General features: G+C 34.6%; 1 protein-coding gene across 47 annotated transcripts in view; it reads right to left on the bottom strand.

Moving 5' to 3' along the window:
* The window catches only part of PTPRD (protein tyrosine phosphatase receptor type D), a 2126684-nt gene that overhangs the window by 1616789 nt on the left and 487161 nt on the right, over positions 1–22734 (bottom strand). The gene's annotated exons all lie outside the window — the stretch shown is intronic.

Raw genomic sequence — 22734 nt, 5'->3', positions numbered from 1 at the left:
CATTTATTTTTCATTTATTTCTGATCTAATCTTTACGATTTCTTTCATTTTGTTAACTTTGGGTTTTTTTTGTTCTTTCTCTAATTGCTTTATGTGTAAGGTTAGGTTGTTTGTTTGAGAAGTTTCTTGTTTCTTGAGGGAGGATTGTATTGCTATAAACTTCCCTCTTACAACTGCTTTTGTTGCATCCCATAGGTTTTGGGTTTTGTGTTTTCACTGACATTTGTTTCTAGGCATTTTTTGGTTTCCTCTTTGATTTCCTTAGTGATCTCTTGGTTATTTAGTAGTGTATTGTTTAGTCTCCATGTGTTTGTATTTTTTACAGATTTCTTTTTCCTGTAATTGATATCTAGTCTCATAGTGTTATGGCCGGAAAAGATACTTGATGCAATTTCAATTTTCTTAAATTTACCAAGGCTTGATTACTTGAGAAAAAGATGTATTCTGTTGTTTTTGGATGGATCTCCTATAAATATCAATTAAATCCATCTTGTTTAATGTATCATTTAAAGCTTGTGTTTCCTTCTTTATTTTCATTTTGGATGATCTGTCCATTGGTGAAAGTGGGGTGTAAAGTCCCCCACTAAGATTGTGTTACTCTCGATTTCCTCTTTTATGGCTGTTAGCATTTACCTTAAGTACTGAGGTGCTCCTATGTTGGGTGTATAAATATATACAATTGTTATATCTGCTTCTTGGATTGATCCCTTGATCATTATGTAGTTTTCTTTGTCTCTTGTAATAGTCTTTATTTTAAAGTCAATTTTGTCTGATATGAGAATTGCTACTCCAGCTTTCTTTTGATTTCCATTTACATGGAATATCTTTTTTCATCACCTCAGTTTCAGTCTGTGTTTGTCCCTAGGTTTGAAGTGGATCTCTTGTAGACGCATATATATGGGTCCTGTTTGGAACGCACATTTCTGTGACCAAATTGGAGCAGAAGGGAAGGTCACTAACAGTGGAAATAGCATGAAATGCCAAGAAAAATGAGCACAAAAACATGCTCTCCCCTTTTGCACTTTTGTTTAACATACGTGTTGCTTTCGTATTTTTGATCACTTTAAATACATCCAGTTAATCCATAAAGAAGGGGCAACTGAAATTAAAGGCATCCTATGCATTTGCAGTCTGCCTTCAGACTTTTTTCAAGTTAGGCTTATTTCTTCTTTTTAACCATTTTGTTTATCAGTATAATCTTTGCTCATTAGCAAAAGTCGTGTGCGTGTGTGTGTGTGTGTGTGTGTGTGTGTGTGTGTGTCCTGTTTTGGCTGCCAGTTCCCATTCAGCCATTTGGATTTGGCAGCTTGGTTTTGCTCTATCATCCAAAGTTTAGACCCTTCATCTCTTTACAAAATGGCTTTCATTGCCTAGACCTGTACACATTGTACAACTTCCATTTATCTGTCCAAGAAGGGAGATAATACATCTGCCCTTACCTTCTGAACATGAGCAGGCTGGAGACGGTAACCCAGTGGCAAAAATCTCAGTCTATGAGAAAGGAGCAAAGTTACCAAGGCTTGTTACCAACAGAGTGTAAACAAGACACTTTCTTTGTGATACTCAAGTGCAATCACAGGAGTGTGAGCACCTGCGAAAATCATGCCATGAACATTAGCCCCTTTCTGGATTGTGATGCTATATTATGCCAGGCTCCATGTTGAAGTTGGATTTTCTCCTCCACATACCAACTCCAAACTTCCTGACAATTTGTTAGTTGTGAATAGCTCTAGTGGCGTTGCTCCCAGGATTTCTCTTGAGAGAATGTTTTCCCCTATCTCACAAGAGCAGATGCAGTTACCAGACTTAGAGTGTGAAAGTCTGCACATGTTTGATTAGGTGGCTGTTTTAGCATTCAAACTAATCATCCACTGGGGCTTTGCTTTTGCCTTCATAAAGTAAGATCCCAATTGCTTAATTATTTTTTTTTTAAATTTGTGGTATTTCCAAGAAGACTCTTGTTCTTTGTTTCAGGGAAAAAAAAGGAACAGTGGTAATCAAGAATCAGAAAACATATACCATGACGATTATGACATCGCTTGAGAAATGAGCAAGCTGAGATGTTTCTTTATCTTGTTGGCTTAAAATTTTCTAATTTTCTCCTAAATTTTCTCCATAATTTTTGATAATTAATGCCCACTATATTATGTTTTCTATACAGGAAGGAATCCTGTATATTTAGTGCTCAGCACACATATCAAAAATACCTAGCATATAATGGACACATAGTATGAATAAATCTCTAGGATACTGTATTAGTTTGCTAGGACAGCCATAACAAAATATCAAAGAATTGGAGATTTAAACAACAGAAATGTACTTTCTTACAGGTCTGGAAGTTGGAAGTTCGATATCAAGGTGCTGGCAAGTTTAGTTTCTCCTGAGGCCTCTCTCCATGCCTTGCAGACAACCACCTTCTCTTTTGTCCTCACATAGACTTTTCTTTGAGCACATGTACCTCTGGTGTTTCTTCCTCTTCTAAGAAGTACATAGGTGCTATCAAATTAGGTTCCCACACCTATGACCTCGTTTAATCTTAATTACCTCTTTAAAGGCCTATGTCCAATGATAGCTACACTGGGTATTAGGGTTAACATGAATTTGGGGAGAACACAAATCAGTCCATAAAGGGAACTTTCTCAAAATATGTCCCAAAGACACGCTGATTATTGTTCAAATTCAGATTCCTGGACGGAAATCAACATATATTGAATCAAAATTTCCAGTGTAAAGCTTGGGAATGTGAAATGTTAATAAAAACAAAAAGAGTGATTCTTTTGCTCAATAAAAATGGAAATTGCTATTATAGGAGTAATATCTGGGTCAGTTGGGTCCAGAGAACAGCTTGTACATTTACTCTTCTGGCTCAGGCATCACACTGTCTCTTTATTTCATTCCATCTCTTCACCCAACACTTTTCTTCATTGTACCATTTTTGCCTCTATACAGTTCTTCAAGCTCTTCTATTCCCTCACAGCTGAATACATTATTTGTTTAAATTGTGATTCAAAGAAATAGAAAGGTCAAAGAAAGGATTGTGACTTTTTTTTAACTTTTTTTTTTTTTTTTTTTTTTTTTTTTTTTTTGTGGTATGCAGGCCTCTCACTGTCTTGGCCTCTCCTGTTGTGGAGCACAGGCTCCGGACGCACAGGCTCAGTGGCCATGGCTCACAGGCCCAGCCGCTCCGCAGCATGTGGGATCTTCCTGGACCGGGGCATGAACCCGTGTCCCCTGCATCAGCAGGCAGACTCTCAAACCCTGCGCCACCAGGGAAGCCCTTTTTTAAACTTTTATGTGTACTTCGCATTCAATGAAATTAATTAAAGATTGTAATTCCTTTGAGTTGGATTTGGTATCTCAGTCGTATTATAGATAAAATCTAGTATAATAACATGAATTTATATGAAAGATTTCAGTTTTTTTTTTACACAAGAAATTCTGTGACAGAAAGTAACACCAAGAACAATTAAAAACACACATGTATTAACAATATTATCTTTGTCTCAAATTAAAAAAAGAAAAAGACAATCAGTTACAGACACCATAGAACCACATTGCTATATACTTCTTTGATTACTTTTTCATTCATAACAGAAGTACTTAGGGAATGAAAAAAAAAAATACTTAGGATTTTTTCAAATGGATTATGAAGACAGTTTCTATGTCAAAGTTTCTTGTTGAAATTAAATTTTTAGTTACTATGCAGTAAATTCTTACTATGTATGCGATTCTGTGTTGCTCACTGCCATATATGATATTGTAGTTAATTTTTAAGCTAAACTAACAGGCAAGAATTGTTATTAGTCTTATTTTGTGGATTAGGAAAAAAAAGTCAATAATCTATTTTTTAAAAAATCCTGGAACTAATGATTGAGCATAGAAGCAACAGGATATAAGGTCAATATTCAAAAATTAGCTGCTTTTCTACAAACTGGCAATAAACAACTGGAAATTCAAATTAAAAAATATATATACTATTTACAATAGCACAAAAAAATGAAATACATAGTCATAAATCAAACAAAAGATATACAGAATCTGTGTGTGGAAAAATTACAAAACTGATGAAATAAACCAAAGAAAATCTAAATAAATGAAGAGATTTTTTACATTTGGAAATGGATTGGAAGACTCAATATTGCCAAGATGTCAATTACTCTTAAAAATCTATAGACCTAATGACCTACTGCAATTTCAATGAAAATCTCAGCAAGCCATTTTGTATACAGCAATCCAATTCTAAAATTCGTATGGAAAGGCAAAAGACAAAGAATAGCTAACACAATACTGAAGAAGAAAAACAAAGTTAGATGACTCACGCTATCCAATTTCAAAATGTATTGTAAAGCTACAATAATTAAGACAGCAGGGTAATGGTAAATAATAGACATATATCAATGAGACAGCATAGAGAGCCCTATCTTTGACAAAGAAGTAAATGTACTTCAATAGACAAAATACATATTTTCAATGAATGATTCTGGAACAACTGGATGTCAATATGCAAAAAAAATGAACCTAGACAGAGACCTCATAACTTTCACAAAAATTAATGCTAAAAGAATATAAAGCAAAATATAAGGACAAAAATTCTAGAAGGAAACATAGAAAATTGATGTGGCTTTCAATTTGGTGATGAATTTTTAAGTATAACAAAAATCACGACCTATGGAAAAAAATGATAAGTTGTACATTATTAAAACTAAATCATTATGCTCTGTGAAGGATACTATTAACAGAAGGATATGATTAGCCACAGACTGGGAGAAAATACTTGTAAAATGCATACCTAATAAAGGGCTTGTATCCAAAATATACAAAGAAGTCTTAAAAGTCAACAAATAACAAACAAATCATTCAAAATGCAGACAAAATATGTTAACAGATAACTCACCAAAGAAGGTATGTAGATGTAAACTAAGCATGCGAAAATATACACAGCATTTCCCATCATGGAAATACAAATTAAAACTACAATTAGCTATTTTTATGTGCCTATTAAAATTGCTAAAATAAAAAAATACTGACAATACCAATCACTAGCAAGGCCACAAACCAACAAGAACTCTCATTCACTGCTTTCGAAATAATATATCCCTTTTCTAAGATAGTTTTGCAATTTTTTTACAAAGCTAAACTAGGTCTATACAATCTAATTATCACATACCCAGATATTTAATGAACTGATTTGAAAACATATATCCACATAAAACCTGCACAAAAAGGGTTTATAGCAGTTTTATTCATAACAGCCCCAAACTGAAGCAACCACATGTCCTTCAACAGGTAAATGGATAAGCAAACTGAGGGATGTCCATATGAGGGAATATTTCAGCAGTAAAAAGGAATGAGCCATCAAGCCATATAAAGATATGGATAAATGCATATTGCTAAGTGAAGGAAGCCAGTTTGAAAAGATTACAGGCAAAGCAATAGAGATGGTAAACAGATCAGTGGTTGTCACTGGGTTTCTGTTAAGGGAGAGGGGGTTACGCAGAGCTTGTAATAGAACTTTAGGGCAGTGAAACTGTACAGTAATACTGTAATAGTGGATACATGATAATATGCATTTGTCAATATCCATGGACATTTATTTAAAAAGTGAAACTTGTGAAAATTAAAAAACTATATATATATATATATATATATACATATATTTAGGTGGTCATGGTCATGGGATACCAGAATGGAGTGCAGACTGTGAAAAAAAATCTAACTGCATTACAAATTATGAAACAGCCTTGTTGGAGGGAGTGGGGGGAGGGGGAAGGTGCCAACCTAAGTAACTTTGGAAATGAATGTAGTCTCTAAGACTAAAGGCAAAAAAAGAAACTGCACATAAACACTGTACTATAATTGATAAAGTTGTTTCCCACAGGTGTATGGGTTAGCAATTCAGAAACCACAATACTTGTATAATAGAATCGAGCAATTAATTAACTAGATGGAGAATAGTGACAGCCAGATCACTCACCATTTGGGTAGAACTTTATAGATGAGATAGGGCAAGAGGCTAGAATGATCTCTGTGGTAATGTATTAGAGGTAGAGATATACATATGAACTTATGTTAGCTTAATATAGATGCAGATAAATACATATAAAAATATTTCACAATAAGCATATTTAGCACCCTAATCTTGATTTCAAATGGCATTCTCCAGTAAAAGAAACCAGGACTGCTTAGAGAAATTGATGATTGTAAGATTGGGCCAGGAAATATAAAAGATGATCCAAGAGCATCTTTTAGTGCCAAAAAAGAAAGTGTTAAAAAAGATCCACAGTGATGGGAATATGTCAAAGGGACACAGGAGCCAACTGAAAAAACTTTCACAGCTGAAATAATTTGAGCCACACAATAAATATCCATGTATCCGTACTGATATGAATAAATTATTAAATAAATAAATAACGGAAAAGAGACAAACTTTTCAACAGAAGAATGTCAGATAATTTATTAAGATAGTCCACTCTTGAGGTAATAGAGCATAGATTTACACTCCTTAAGTTTAGGTGATACATCCTTACAAAGAGTACAGTAGAAAGGAAGAAAATGGAATAACTTTACAGTGGAGAAACTTGACAAACTCTGCTTTAGCCAGATGATCAAGATTAACATCAACAGTTACAACTGATATTGATAGTATGTACCCTTGATATGATGTGATGAAAACGGCACTTTACTTCCTCCCCAATCCCATGAACCTAGACTAACATGAGGAAAAACATTAGACAAATACCAATTGAGAGACATTTTGCCAAATATGTGACTAGTATTCCTCAAAATTGTAAAGGTCATCAAAAAGAAAGTCTGAAGAACAGTTACAGCCAAGAGAGCCTATAAGACATGACAACTAAATGTGGTATCCTGGATGGGACCGTGGGATAGAGAAAGGGCATTAAGGAAAATTAAAGAAATCCAAATAGGTATGCCCTTTAGCCAATAATAAGAAGAAAACAAAAACAAACAAACAAAAAACCCCACAAAAAACCTCAAGTCACAAAATATTTATGTGATTTGGGAAAAACCACAAAACTGGAAAATGGCAGCATACTGGCTGGAGATCAGTTCCTCTGACTTTGAGTCCAGAGCTCTTTCTACTATGAGAGAAGAGGCCTCATCACTCTTCATTCCACAGCCTCAGATTTCCACGTCATTGAGGGTTGCCAATAGTCAAGGAACTAAAAGGTTTCCTGTTGGCAAGAACCAGACTTTTTTTTCAGCTAGATTCTATTAACTTTATCCTCCACTCATTTTTGTGATGGTTTTATGATAAAGTAGGTGTGAAACATTCTATTGGGTTTAGATGATTTTTGAAAGATTTTTCTATTGCTGATTTTATTAAAATATACATTAATACTTTTGCAATTTTTTTTTTTTTTTTTTTGTGGTACGCGGGTCTCCCACCATTGTGGCCTCTCCCGTTGCGGACGCACAGGCACAGCGGCCACGGCCCACGGGCCCAGCCGCTCCGCGGCACGCAGGATCCTTCCGGACCAGGGCACGAACCCGTGTCCCCTGCATCGGCAGGCGGACTCCCAACCACTGCGCCACCAGGGAAGCCCAATACTTTTGCAATTTTAATGAACTAATAACTTTTAAAATCAGCATAGCTTGAAAATGGAATGAAAGAGAACTTCCAGTCATTCTTAATAAAGGGTAAAGTGTACATAAAATATTGTGATATTGATAACTCTCTTTATAAACATCAAATAAATATTCTACAGAGTGAAATGTTACCTAGTGTGAGTTGTCACAAATTGGGCCAGATCTTGTATTCAGAAGCCCACTATAGGTGTTTCAGATATCCACCACAATTGCAGGTATTCAAATGGCCGACTCAACTCTGCCCTAAGTTTACTGGACTGAATTGTGGCATCAGAAAGTATTTGGGTCCTCTCACTAGCCTGCTTATACACCGTTTGATAACATGGGCCATTTGGCTTCTTGCTCATCCCTGCAGGTTCCTTTGATGGCCTGAGAATGTTTAGATAACAATAATACTCACAGCAATGCAAAATAGCTTACAGTTTTTCAGTCCAAGCCCAAAGCTGTGCCATTTCTAGAAAAAATAAATTACATAAAACTCAAAGAATGTGGCTCATTTATAGATTCTCTTTATGTACCTGTCTACTCAGGATGTTATTGGCTCACCTTGGGTCTCTGGAATTTCAAAAACTGACAGAGAAATAGTATTTTTAACCTTTTTAAAGTTTTGGGAACTTTTAAGACTGATAAATCCTTTGATGGTCTTTCCAGAAAAAAAAAAAAAAGAAAAGAATGCACAATCACACTACATTTTAATTGACTCCCATGTTGTTTTCTCTGACCTTCCTAAAGCCATGGATGCCAAGGTAAGGTTGTCCATCTTTGAGGTTATTCAGAAATCCTTCTGTACCAGATCTGATTTAGAGTAAAGAGTGGGCTCGTGTGAGTTCCTTGCATACCATGTACATTCAGCTAATGTTTCTGAACCAGAGTAGCAGAAGGGATTTGATGAGCTATGCTAAAGTACACATGGTATATATAGCAGCAATCTGAAGCCATCTGAAATGTTGCAATATGTCCACCATTGAAGACCTCCAATAACATGGGAACACTGCTTCCCTTAACCACTTTATGGAATACTTTTATTTTCCCCAGGAGTTTTGGAGAAATTTTACGTAGTCAAATAATTCAAGTTTCACTTCTATTCCTTTCCATAAATAAGAAGATGGGTAGAAGAAGATAGAGCGAGAGAAACTGAATAAATTCCAAGTCTGTAAATTCATTCTCTAGATATATACTAAGTGGATGTAATGAAGTAACAAGCCATTGATGCAAACATTGAAATGGAAATAAAATGAAGATTTCCAGTGGATTATAGAACATATTCATTTCTACCAAGGGGAAAAACACAGTAAAACAAGATTTGCTTCTTTTCTGAGTAATTGCAATACTTTACTTTTATTTTTATTACTTAAGATGCATTTGTTGAAGAAGAGGACCCCTGAAGTTACATATGATTATTAACTCTAAAACAAAAAAAATATAGTAATTCTGAAGTAAGCTTTTTTCTCATTTTAAAAATCTCTAGAAAAAGAGTATTAAAAATGATTAAAAACAAATCTAAGCCCATGATGACAGCTTACTTACTAATGCTTTTGGATTATGTTACATGCTCATTCATTTATTTTCCATAGCACTTACCACATTATATCATATAAATTTATTATTTATGATTATAGTGGATTTTCATCAGTTTTGTTCACTGATATTCACAAGAGCCTAGACAGTGCTTTGAGCACAGAAGGCACCGAATAAATAATTGATGAATGAATAAATTATTTCTTTCATCTATGTTTCAATTACATGGGTGCTGTTGGTTGTGTTTAGGATAAAGGTGAGATATTATATAGATATACTGATTCCAGGATCTTTGTAAAATTAAAGTTTTGGAGTCTATATTAAACTTAACTGTGCTTATCTAACAAATGGGAGATGACCAAGGACTTGGGGTCTTGTCATTTCTAGAATCATCTATCCAAAATATCATCCTTCATAACCTGTGCCTTGTTAATTGATTGCCTTCTGCATAAGTATTTTAAAATCCTCACATTTATGTTGGTCATCCTGTGGAATAGGAAGAAAATATTCACCTTTACTGTCTACTCACATTATCTCTTGGGGTCATATTAACTGATGATTTATTACAGGTTCCTGACAAAGGTTTTAATTCTGGCCTCAATGTCTCCATAAGAGTTATCTAATATGTAACCTCTTCTCATTTTCATTGCCAACATCTTCATATCCTCATTATTTTTCATTTAAACTACTGTAAGTAGCCCTCTCATTTCTTGAGTACATATTTCAGTGGCCATTATATATCATACACTGCCTCCTGCCTCTCTCTCCTCCACCCTCAGTTTCATAGCCACTACATCCCCATACATCTGCTACAAGCTAAGCTTCTTGAACCACAGTACTCAGCATAACTCTCTTCTGCTCACAGACCATCTGGAGAGAGAGGATTAACAGCAGGCTACACCTTTTCTCCATGGGGAGATGTTTTCAGGTATAACTTCTTCAGCTCTTTTTATTTGAAAATGCATCAACAGGGAACAGTGTTAATAGACTTCGTTGTCTATTCACTCTCATTGGCGAACTACATCTGTACTGGGAGGACTGAGTGAACATATAGATCTTGAAGACTTACGAGACAAAAATTGTACAAAAACCTGCTGGGAAATACAAGGCTTGGCTTCCCTGTGTGATGTTTGTTGTAAAAAGCATGGCCCTTGAGGAGGTCTGTCAGCCACTCCTAGAGGCTCTCAGGTATGAGGCTTCCCTGTGCCAAGGTGGCTGCACCCCCACTCGTGTGATCTAAACCTTTCTAATCAACCTGCCCCTTGTGGGGCGTGGGAAGCAGTGCCTAGACTACTGTAAGAACACTGAGGAAAACATTTAATGAAGTTATGCTGACATGCTCTCTTTCCCTTCTTTCCTCAAAGTTACATAAATCTGGCACAGGTTGTGGTCAGTTGTGCCCTATAAAGATGTGCTGTATAAAAAATGTCAATTTGAAAGATCAAGATCACTGCTCAATTTGTAGGGTAGATGTTGCAGCGTCAACTCTCTCATTGACTAGCCATATAGCCTGGCACACACTACATCCAGCCCAACTTCAACTTTATTTCCCTTTCTCCTACAAAGCCAATGCCAGTGTGTATACCTGAAAGTAAAATGCATTACAATCTGAGAATCACTACAGACTCCAAGCAACTTGTGGAGAGAATCAAAATCTCATACATTTTGTAACTCCTCCATCCCTTATATGCAGTACTTGACATATTTTAAGTTCTCAATTTTTTATGGGAATGAATTAGCCACAGAGAAATGCCTTAGGATGGAATAATTCAAAGAACCCTGAGAAATATCAGGAAATCCTTAGTGAATGACTCCAGAGTAATAAACACGAAGAATAAGTCTAAATATAACCATATAGTGATAATTATGTAAAGTCCTAGAACTTTAGAGTACAAAAGAACTTCTCCATATAATACTATCTAGCTTTCTATTTACTGTTGTCACCATTAAAAATCCTGACCAGGAGACTGGTCACCTACTCTCTTCTTAACTTTTCAGATTATGAGTTTATTATTATTTAACTTCTCATGAAATAACCTGTGTAACAGTTAGCTCTAATTTCTCTAATTTTCTTCCAGTTACTTTATCAATATTTGTCTCCTAGGAATTTTTATCCATTGTTTCTTTTTTTTTTTTTTTTTCTGTAAAATATACTCTTTTTCTTCCAGTTGATAATTCTGGAAATATTTTAGAGATAGTTTTAGTATTTTCTCCTATACTTCTCTTTTGAAAAACATTAAATATAAGACATGATTTCCAGACTCCTCGCCATCTGGCTGCTTTTTTCTAAACTTGTTCTGGTTGAATATTATCCAGCTTAAATCTACTTCCAATCACCAATGTGAATGGAAATTTTCTTGTGGTTGTTGAAATTCAAATAATTATGTACAGACAATTTTCAGATCTCTGTCCTTTGCTCTTGGGCTTACCAGTGTTTTAAGGCTTAAAATGTTCTCCTAAAGGACCATCCTGTTTTACAGTTACCCTTCCCTCCAAGCCAATGCCCATTGCCAGTTCTGGAAAGGAAAAATGGTGCTGGCAAGCTTCCACTAGTTTCCAGCTTAAGGCTGTGTCTGACTATTTGATATGGACTGATCTGATCTAAGTAGACAAGCCATTGCAGCTATTCTGACGGCTTTACTCTTCCAGATGGCAAATTCACTCTTGGCCTCGTACACAGGGACTGCACTAAAAGAAATGGTAATACTCCTCTTGAATCCAAATGTGCATTGGCAGGAATGAAATCCTGAGGCCACCCTCAGGTTTTTTCTTTTCTTTCTTAATTTTTTTTTTTTTCCAGAGCATTCAGGCAGGAGGCACTCCAGAATCATACTTTTCTACCATGCCACTACATTGCCACATGCTTGAGTGCATACATCAAGACTGAAGATTAGAATTTTAATTCTGGCCTTGCTACTAATTATGTGATTTGGATTAAATACAGTGCCCTGCCACCAACAAACCTCTCCCTTGCCTCAATTGCTTTATCTATGAAATTCAAAGATCCTTTCCAGCTGTAAATCTCTGTATCTGTCTTAATCATTTTGTGACTTGTTTAAGGTCGGTTTCTCTCACTTTGAGGATGTGTACTTAGCAAATGCAGTCATTCTGAAACCAATTAAAATGGGAGTGTTTGCACTGACTCCTAAAGGAGATGCATTTCACACAGTTAGGCATTTACTGTGAATAACGCTCAGGGAGTATATGAACAAATTTCAGAGCATGCAAGGTAATTCAATCCTCAGTTTCTTTCTTTTCCTGCTTGGTGTACACAGTCCCATTCTGACAGATGACACTGGCCAGATGTGTGGGCAGAACAAACAAGGAACTGTATGACAGAAGAGAGAAGTACTGCGGAGACACCAAGCACAAATAGAGAAGAAGGAGAAAACACCACTAATGGTCTAAGTAAAACCTAAAAACCAAGGGAACAGCACACACTTAAATGATAAGTTAAGGAACCTTTCTGCAACTGCCTGACAGCACATCCTCTAAAGGAAACTAGTTGCAAATCATCACCATTAGAGCTGGTAGCACAGAGGAGCAAAACAGTTCCCAGTAAAGGAAAATCAGGCAGAAGCAGGAAAACCCAAACTAGAAATAGAAATAATGACAGTTTTACCATAGGACAAAATGCCGTATCTCCTTTATTAGACTACACCAGAATGTTAACACTGCATATGCAGAGTAGATGCAATAGGGAGGCATTGGTATTCAAACCACTTGTCAAAGCCACACTTTAATCCAATCATGATACAGGGGAGAAGAATAGAGAAATTAGGAATATATTAAAAGAAACAGGAAGAATTGGGAATAGAAAGAGTGACAAGTTTAAACTGCTTATACTCTTAGTCCTCCCCTATCAGAAGACTCACATTTATCTGTCTGAAACCAGTGAGGAAACATATTTTACATACAAATAACAGAACAGCCACAGTAAAGGGCTTTGCCCTCAGTGTATAATGATAGATGAAATCTACTACTATACACATTATAGATATTTTTTAAAAGTGATCATAACACCATTTCTTTACAGGAGCTTTTATTCCTTAATTAGGGAGGTTTTAGGGCTCAGGGCAGGCTGCCCCCAAATTTGCCGAAGTGCCATATTGATTATTTTGAATTAAAGTTGCTTGAGAAACAGCTGATGCAAGAAGGATGCTCTGACCCTCCTCTCTGTCTCCCTGAAAGCAGGAAATAAATCTCCCATTGAGGTAGAGAGACATTCTTATCACCAGAGATTGGGAATTCAGGGCAGAGAAGGTTATATACACAAATCTTCTTACATCTTTACTAATTTACTATCCCAAGCCCAAACTCTGTTTGGATTCTTCACTGATTAAGCACCCAAGCCTAATTTGTCTTGTCAATTCATCACAAATCTACTGTTTGTCTAAAAAGTATAAAAGCTGGCTACTTTGGCCACTTTTTAGGTCTCATTTCTATGAGACCTCCCTGCATTCAAATTAAATGTGTTATTGTTGTTTTTCCTCCTCTTAATCAATTTTGTGTCAATTTAATTATTAGACCATCCTAAAGAACTCAAGAAAGGTCACGGTGAGAGGGTGGGGCATAGTTTCCCCCATCCCCAGTAGAGACAAAGATACAAGATAAAATTACCATTTTATACTCTAGAGAATTATAAAACTATTATCTTGAAAATTAATTTCCTGATGAGTTAAGCATACTGTTATCAGTGTGAATATTCTAAAACATCCAATTATATAGGGACAAATGGACACACTAATAATTTAAAATTATGACAATATATCATTTTTTAAAAACCAGGAACCATCATCTCTTAAGAGAATATAGTCATATCTTTCAAGTAAATTATAACATTTCTTAAATTAGAACATCCAAATAATGTATTAAATATCCACTAAAAAGCTTTTATTTATTTGTTTATTTATTTACTTATCTGCTATTAATAATTCCATCTTCCAGTTAAGGTAAGAGTACATATAAGTAAGCATGCTTCTAGGTATTACTTTAAAAGAAATATTAATTCTTAAAATTTCTAGAAAATATTTTAAATATTACAAAGTAAATAACTATTTAAATAATACTATTGTAATATACTAGTCCAGAATTCCAATACACATCAATTAGTAAATTTTTCCCTACATATTAATGATTTTCCTTAAAAATTCAAGTCAATTATAAAGAAAAGTAAAACAGAAGTCTTACAGTATTTTTGCTATAAGGAAATGGCATTGTCTGTGAATTTTATTTTTAGTTGCTAAATACTTTATGGTAATCCCATGTGATTAATGGCTTTGCTTTTAAAAAGTTTTGTATGGAGCCTCCAAATCAGCCATTTTTATGCAGTTTTTTCCTTAGTCACAAAAATAGCTGAGCACTTATTAATTAATCAAACACCTCTTTCAACCATTAGGATATAATGCAATCATAAGCAGTGTTTTGTAATAACTTGAAAAACTTAGACTTAGGTCACACAGGCATTTAGAGAAAAGCAAAGTTTAACATTTAAACTTAATTGGGCCAAATATAAGAATTATCTCCTTGAAATAGCAACAATAAATCCATGTGGCTCACTTGTTTTGGCAGCTACAAATGCGGTGGCTCCATACGAAATACAATTCTTCATTATTACCCAGTATTTAATGATAGCATTGATCTTCTCAGACATTTTCACCAATCTACTTTTCTGGAATTCATTACTTGAATAAGTCAGAATAATATCTCTGAAAGGATGCAAACATTGCATTTGATTGATCAATTTATACAGGTTTACAAGGGCTTCTCATCATCGTCTTCATGCTTATCAAATGGACGTGTTTGACCTATAACTTAAGAACAGCACAAAGGCAGTCTGGATGCAAAACTTTTAATATGAACAATGATCCTTTGCAAGTGTTGCTGCTTTCAAGTTGGCAAGGTGCATAACCAATTATGTTAGAAAGTGTGGGTCAGCTGATTTTGTGTGTGTGTGTGGTTGCAAGGACTTGACAGCAAATAATTCCATCAACTGGAAATTTACCATCAGTTTTTCTAGCAAAGACCATGGATTTCATATTATAAAGAAAGAGAGAGATGAAGTTCTATAGAAAGATCATATGCATTTTGAGTTTGGCCATTTGAGTGTTCATAGAACCAAAAGTTCTTAAAAGATGCTGCCTGAGCCCTAACAATGCACCTAAATAAAGGTGCGTAAGTACAGCTGACAAAACACATGTTGATAGGATATGGTTATTTAACTATGACAGTTTGTTAAATTAAAGCAAGGGGTCTGTACTAGGAAGCAAAGCCCACCTCCTCCTATTCCAAATGCATACACACACATACCACCTTCTCTGGATCATCAGTGATAAAAATTTCAATACTTGCTCACAAGTGATAACTTAAAATAAAACTAATGACGGCCCCTCTTTATGGAAAACAACAAAAACAACATACGAACACTCTCGGATTTAGACATTGGAAATAATTTTCCCCTCCCCAGTTTGTCTTTCTCTTTTAAAGCTCTGCACCTATATAATTACATTTCACATCTAAAATATATTTCCCTCTTTTTTTGCCTTTTTACCTATGACAATATTTTGCATCATGTAAATGTTATACTATCCTTAAAGTTTTCCCTGACCCTTAGTCCCCAGAAAGTGTTCTCTTCTGATTCCTTAAAATAACCTTCCGTCTAACCCACTCATGTAAGTCATCTTATAATAATAGTTTTACTTTTTACATCAGATTAAATTTGGTCTTTATTTGGATTAGAAGTCTTACAGGCAGGTGCCTAGTCTCATATTTCTCAGCTACCCTCAATCCCTATGTGGAGTGCCATAGACACGTCTAAGGTTTTCAACTTGTGGCTGTTTGAAAAGAACCTCATATAGTACATAATGTCCGTGTAAGGAAGAATAGATAATGCTTTTGAAACATTTGTTTCTCAAAGCCTGGAAAAACTCTGTTTAGGGAGCTAATTCTTGCCAGGAAATTGACATTTATATAGCACCCTCTAATGAAAGCATAGAGTTTTAGTGGAAAGTTAAAATATAAATACAAATACAAATTATTTAATAGGGGAGATAATGTTATCAAGGAGCCCTCAGGAATGGGTCAACACTAGGGCTATACTAATCTATAGTCATCTTAGTGTACTGGGCTCAAGATCATACTTGATCACTTAATGGCCATGTGACTTTGGATGAGTTTCTGAAATTTCCTATTCTCTATTTTCAAAACATAGATAATAATAGACACCCTAACTATTTCCTAAGGTGTAAGTACCAAGTGACACAACATATGTAAAATACTTCTAAATCACAATGTTCTATAGTATTTTTTTTAGGTGTTATTTCATGATACTCAGAAAAAATTGTTCAGTGACTATATCAGCAATGCCTTCCCCATGTTTAGCTAGACTTTCTGAAGTATAAAAAAAAAACCATTTTTTTCATCTTTATTTCTACAGCACCTAGTATAATGTCAGATACTCTAATGGGAATTTTACAATTACATTTTCAATAAAATAATAAGCTAAACCAAACTGTATCTCTGTTACACTGTGAGAGGGACTAAAGAAAATATAGAAATATGTAATGTAAATAGAACTATGCTCAGGGCAAAATTGAAATCCATTAGCAAATCTATTTTTGTTTCTCATATAGTCATCTATTACTAAACCAGAGTTATAACTTATTCACATATTATTTTATATTAATGGCAAGGCTGTATTTATTGGTATTTTTAGATATTGATATTAATCTCTCTCCAAGTATCACCACCTGGGCATAATCATTTAGTTCAGAGGTCAGGAAACATTTCTGTCAAGGGCTAGATAATGACTATTTTATGTTTTGTGAGTCACAAATACTCAATTCTGCCCCGTTAGTATGAAAATATCCAGAGATGTTATGTAACAAACGTGTGTGGCTATGTTACAATAAAACTTTATTTACAAAATTCAGTGGTGAACCAAATTTGGTCCTCAGGCTGTAGTATACTGACCTTTGTTTAGTTCAACAAAAAGTACTTAGAACATAATAGATCAAGCACACAGAAATTTTAGCATACATAGAAAGTCTCAATAAGAGCCTCGGCTTTCTGGGATAAAAACACACAGGACAATGTCATGAAGGTGCACAGATCTAAACCATAGCCATGACTTGAAATAGTGTGGAGAAATTTAACTTCAGTGCCTTTCACAGGGTATGTGTCCTCCTCCTTGTGTGAGGGGGTGGGCTGGGCTGGTACATGAACATTCATTACGATTAGTTATAAAATATTAGAATTTCTCTTTTTTTCTCTTTCAACATTTCAACTTGTGTATGTAATATAATTATACAATATATGAGTATAGTTTTATATAGTCATGTAATTTATAAATAAATATATACCCATTTTCAGGACATGTACCCAACCTTTTGCAATTGATGTGGCAAGAGATTTAAAAAAATCGAATCACTGGAACTTAGATAATCAATTAATTTAAAGCTTCAGGTTAACATGAGTGATAGGAAAATTATACAGAATATTGACTTTGTAGTAAATCTGGTCAGCATAATTTTGAATTGTAAAATACCCTTCATGTGAGAGGTAATGGGGTTTATTTATAATTGCTGGGAATATTTTTAAGCACCCTAAAATAGGCGTACATTTCAGGGGCCCAATCTTGTGACTAAAAGATCAAGTTCTGCAGTGAAAGCCACCATTTCTGTTGGTCACTCATTTTCTTGTTGAGAAATTTAAGACTCCATGGAGCGCAGTATGTCATGAGAGACCCAAGCGGGAATGGGAAAGAGATGCTGATTATGAGCTAATGTCAGGAAATAAGGTAAAGAGTAAAAGGTAGGGAAGAATGATAAAGAATAATGGTGCACGCACATGCACACACACACCACAAAGAGTCTTGCTGTTTGCTTAGTAGCAACAACTGCCCAGGTGGGGAAAAATCAGTTGAAGCCATCATCTTGCCCTCTAATTTTTAGGTAAAGAAATTCTGTTTTATCAGTTTCCTTAGTGGTCATCAGTAATGTTTTTGAATTTTCTTCAAATATATTTAGAAACACCTGATGAACTGCCAACTTCTACTCAATGAAAGGCTTTGCTTCATGAAATCTAATAAGAGATGTGACTAAATAGTCTACAGCTCTCCTTACTACCGTTCACTCATGGGCTTACAATTAACACAGTGTTTGTAGGATACAAGATTAAAACAATATAAACCCTTAGCAGCATAATAAAGAACCAATTGTGGTCTAATTTGATGCCCATATGATTGACTCAACGCAGTGTACAGAAATCACTTGTTAGAATCACTTGAAAACATTTTGTTTAAAAAAATTCAACTCCAAATTTATAGGAACTGGGAAAGTATTTTAACACATTGGTAGTACTTAATAATGGCTGAAAAAAATGGGTAAATTTCATAGTGACAAACCAGAAGTCTAATACTGTCCAATAAATGGCCTAATTGTATAATTTGTATAAAAAGATGCTGAAGCCTTATTTTCAGTTTTAGATACATGTGGTAACTCCGTCTAAAAATAGCACCTAATAATCCACCATCGGTACTACACCATTTGGGAGTCTGTTTCCCACAGTATCTTAGAAGTTGTCAGAAGTAGAACAATCTAACCATTCTCTCTTTTGCAGTCACTCTGATTGCCACTGAAAGAAACTCCGTATTCTGGAGCTCAGTCATTTAAGCAGTAGTTTAAACTATTGCCTGTCTCAGTGATATGAAGTGGAAAGTGAATCCATTTCAGATCAGACAGAACTGTGCTTGGCTCCACATCCCTGTCCCTTTATAAGGACAGATCTTGGACAAGTATTTCTGATGCTATGGTCCTCATTTTAGGCACATGAAGAGCTTCTTGCTGGCTGTGAGGATTGAGGTTAAGTTTATTAAGCATGCAAGTCCCATGTCTACCTATATACCTATGTTGAAAGGATCAACAGCAGTTCCTCAAAGAACTTTCTAGGCTATTCCTTATTGTATCTTGTTTGGGATAAATACACACACACACACACACACACACGTATATATATATATATATAACTTTGTTGCAACCATTCCTTTGAAAACGTGATTTCAATCTAGGAGGTTGTCTGGATTCAAATCTCAAATATACTCTTTATAATTTAAATGACCTTTCTATGCATAAGTTTATCCATCTGTAAAATGGGTCTTAATGAGATACTAAATAAGTTAATATGCATAAAAAGCTTATAGCAGTTCCATGTTTAGGAAAGAAAAAGATGCTGGTCTTTGACCTCCATAAAGACTCAAACTTAACTTAGGCCTCAGCAATATTATTTGCTGACCATTGAAGTAAACTGCTATAAGCCTTTTAAAAATAACGGAGAAATATTTTTAAGTAAAAAACAAACCAGTCAGCAAAACATGAACAATGTTTTTTTTTCCACAAAATGTTTTGAAGTTATTTCTTTTAGAAACTAAAAAATAATGTAATATACATAATAGTTAGCTAAATGTTACACTTTCTACAAACTAAACTTTATACACTCACATATACATATTGCATACATTTTATGTTTAAATTCTTCTCCCACATGGAAATGTTCCTTTTTACTGTGGCTCAAAGACAGCATTAGGACTGAATTTTCAGCCTTTATGATTTGTAATTTACATAAAAGTAATACCTACATGTATGATTACTAGATGCTCCAATTATGCTAAGCTATTTTTGTTTGTTTGTTTTTAACAGCAACCATTGAAGATGTGGCAAACTTTGTTCTCAATATTGATCCTTTAGAGTGTAGTTTATTCATTATATTACTAGAACTACAGCTTCCTATCAAACTTGGGCAAAGAAGAGACTGGAAAGAAATCTAGTAACACTAAGAGACTAATATAATAACTTATCATTTAGAGTGTCATGAGATCTCTCCAAAATATCCCTTTACAAAACACCCAGAGGAAATTAAGTGCTCATCTTGCTTTGTAGGTAGAAACAAGTGATCCGATGCTGTATAACTGAATGTACTAGTAGAAAATGACTGCTTAGCATTATAACAATTATTAAGAGATAAGCATTTGGCACCTCTGGAAAAACAAACAAGCATTTCCTGTGAAGGAAAATAGGAAGTATTATGGTAGCTTTATCCAAGCTTCATGGAATAACTTTGTGGAAATGTTTATAAATTTCAATATAACAACTTCTCATTTAAGTGTAATCTTTTGAAGACTATAAGTATAGTCTACTTCTTTTGGAAAGTATAAATTCTTCCCAAGGTACAATCAAATATACTTCAATATGTCAAAATATGTTTGCAATACTTTAGGATGGATTTCTTTAAGGTAGTACAGGCAATTCCTAAATTATGATTTATATATTAATTGATTTATTAATTTAGTTGTTGAACTAAAATTTATCAAGTAACTAGTAAGTGGTAATAAAAAAGACTATTTACAAGCTTGCTGTCTTGAGCAGTAACTTTTTTCCATGGAAAGAGTGCTATGCAAGATTAACCCCTCATGACAATCCACAAAATGAACTTTATACCTACCAAAGTGCATTGCACTAAGTAGGACAATTTCATCTCTACATAGCACCAAAGGTTTCCACAGGAAAAGGTAACTGGAATTTCCAGCTGTGATGTAAGAAATGAGTATGCTTTTAACAGAAGTAATTCTAAAATATATAAGACATACATACTTCCATGCATATAGACCTCAAGTACACATCTTCTGATTTATGATCAGACAATAGGAAAAAAGATTTAGAAACCCAGTTCCTCTAGAAAATTCAATCTATACACTCTTGAAGCACAAAGATGGAGAAAAGAAGATATGCTTCCCATATCTTTTTTGTCTGTATGAAAGAAGGTAACTCTAGGTCAACTTCATCTTCAGGAAGGGAAAAGAACTAGAGTGTTATTGAACTCAAGAAGTCTACAAGGTGGGGATAGTAGTTAAGCATTTCTGATATTTAGTAAAGTTAATCAATCTCTTTTAATTTTAGTTTCCTCATTTATAAAATATATCAGACACTTTTACCTACCTATCTCTTTGGATTGTTGTCAGTATCAAATAATACATTATACATAAAGTGTTCAGCACAGAGGTTAATCACAGAATATACTCATTAAAGTTTGGCTGTGAAAAAATACATTTCTTTTCTGACTGATGGAAATGTTCTGGAATTGGATAATGATGATAGTTGCAAAACTTTGTGACTATATTGAATACCACTGAATTGTATACTTTAAAACAGTGAATTTTATTTTATGTAAAACTTTATTGTGTGAATTATATCTAAAAAAATAAGATTAGCTATGGTTGTATTTATCACCAATATAATACACATTAGTAAATACAAAATATTTTGTACATATATATTTTGTGGGTTTTTTCCTGTCTTGAAATAGTATGGAGCCCAAGTCTATAAAATCAATTTGACACAGTAACAGCTATCTTGAATTCCTTTAGCTTTACCATAACTTTTCCTTATACCATAAGTTATAATAATGGTGGATGCGGCAAGCAACATGTGGGATTGGAAAACGGAGTGATAAAAGATGTTGAAGTCAATGAGTTTTTAAAAATTGCTGAGATATCATGATTTAGATGAATCAATATACTTAAGCTTGGCTAAATAAAAATAAGCGGGCAACACTGAAGAGTATAAAATATGATATGGCATAACACCCAGTCCAATTAATCCATCACTAGAGAAGTAGTCATTGGAAAGTTAATAATTCAATCATCCCAATTACCTGGAATTCAGATTTTACCACAGCCAAATTCTAACTTCCCCACATATATTAAATGAAAAGCCTTGGGTAAAGTAGATTATTCAGTATGCCTCCTTTTTCTGATTAGTCAAAGGGAGACTATAGCTTGCGTGCTTCTTGAGATGCATTCAGTAAACTCTAATTCTCTTCCCCTCCCTCTTCTGCAATGTCTTCAGTGATGACTGCATCCATACATCCAGTTCAGAGCCAATCACTTTATATTGTAATGGTTTACCTTCCTAATGACACTAAGAGCAATACAAGGACAAAGTTTGGGGTACTCATTGCTTTATTAGTTATTAATTAATCTATGCACCATATTAATACTTACTGAGTGAGTTTTGTGTGCCAGACACCAATAATAAGCAGAATCTCCAAGACTAGAAGCAAGTTTTCTGACCTCTGTTTAGGGTTCATTCTGCCTCCCCACAGTGCCCCTTGAGAGATACAGAGGTTACTCTGAATTACAAGAAAAGAAAATTCATGTGTTTTAATCTGTGTCTCCCAGACATATTATACCTGGACGTTAGGTAAGGAAGTCTGAATGTCTTTAATATCTTTGAAACTTCGAAGGGAAATAAAAGCAGCTCTTCTTTGGTCTACCACATAAAGTGTGAACTAGGTGGGGGGAAAATAACTCAGTAAAGTCTAGTACTTCAAGGGCAGAACCATCATACGTTTGACTGTGTGACCTTCTATTTCAAAAATAAGGTGCAATCTAAAAGATGTTGAAAAAATATTTCAAGTTAAAAGTGATTGATGAAATAGTCCATTATTTAGATCTCTTTTTTTTCACATGACAGGATATGCCAACACATGCAGAGAGTGAAGGACAATAGCTACAAGACTGTAAAAGAAATTGCTCAGTTGTCTTATTTGGGAATC

Source organism: Kogia breviceps, chromosome 8 (genome assembly GCF_026419965.1).
Source record: "Kogia breviceps isolate mKogBre1 chromosome 8, mKogBre1 haplotype 1, whole genome shotgun sequence".
NCBI classification, from domain to species: domain Eukaryota; kingdom Metazoa; phylum Chordata; class Mammalia; order Artiodactyla; family Physeteridae; genus Kogia; species Kogia breviceps.
The sequence above is the reverse complement of the archived record's forward strand: the minus strand, read 5'-3'. Positions and strand labels throughout refer to the sequence as shown.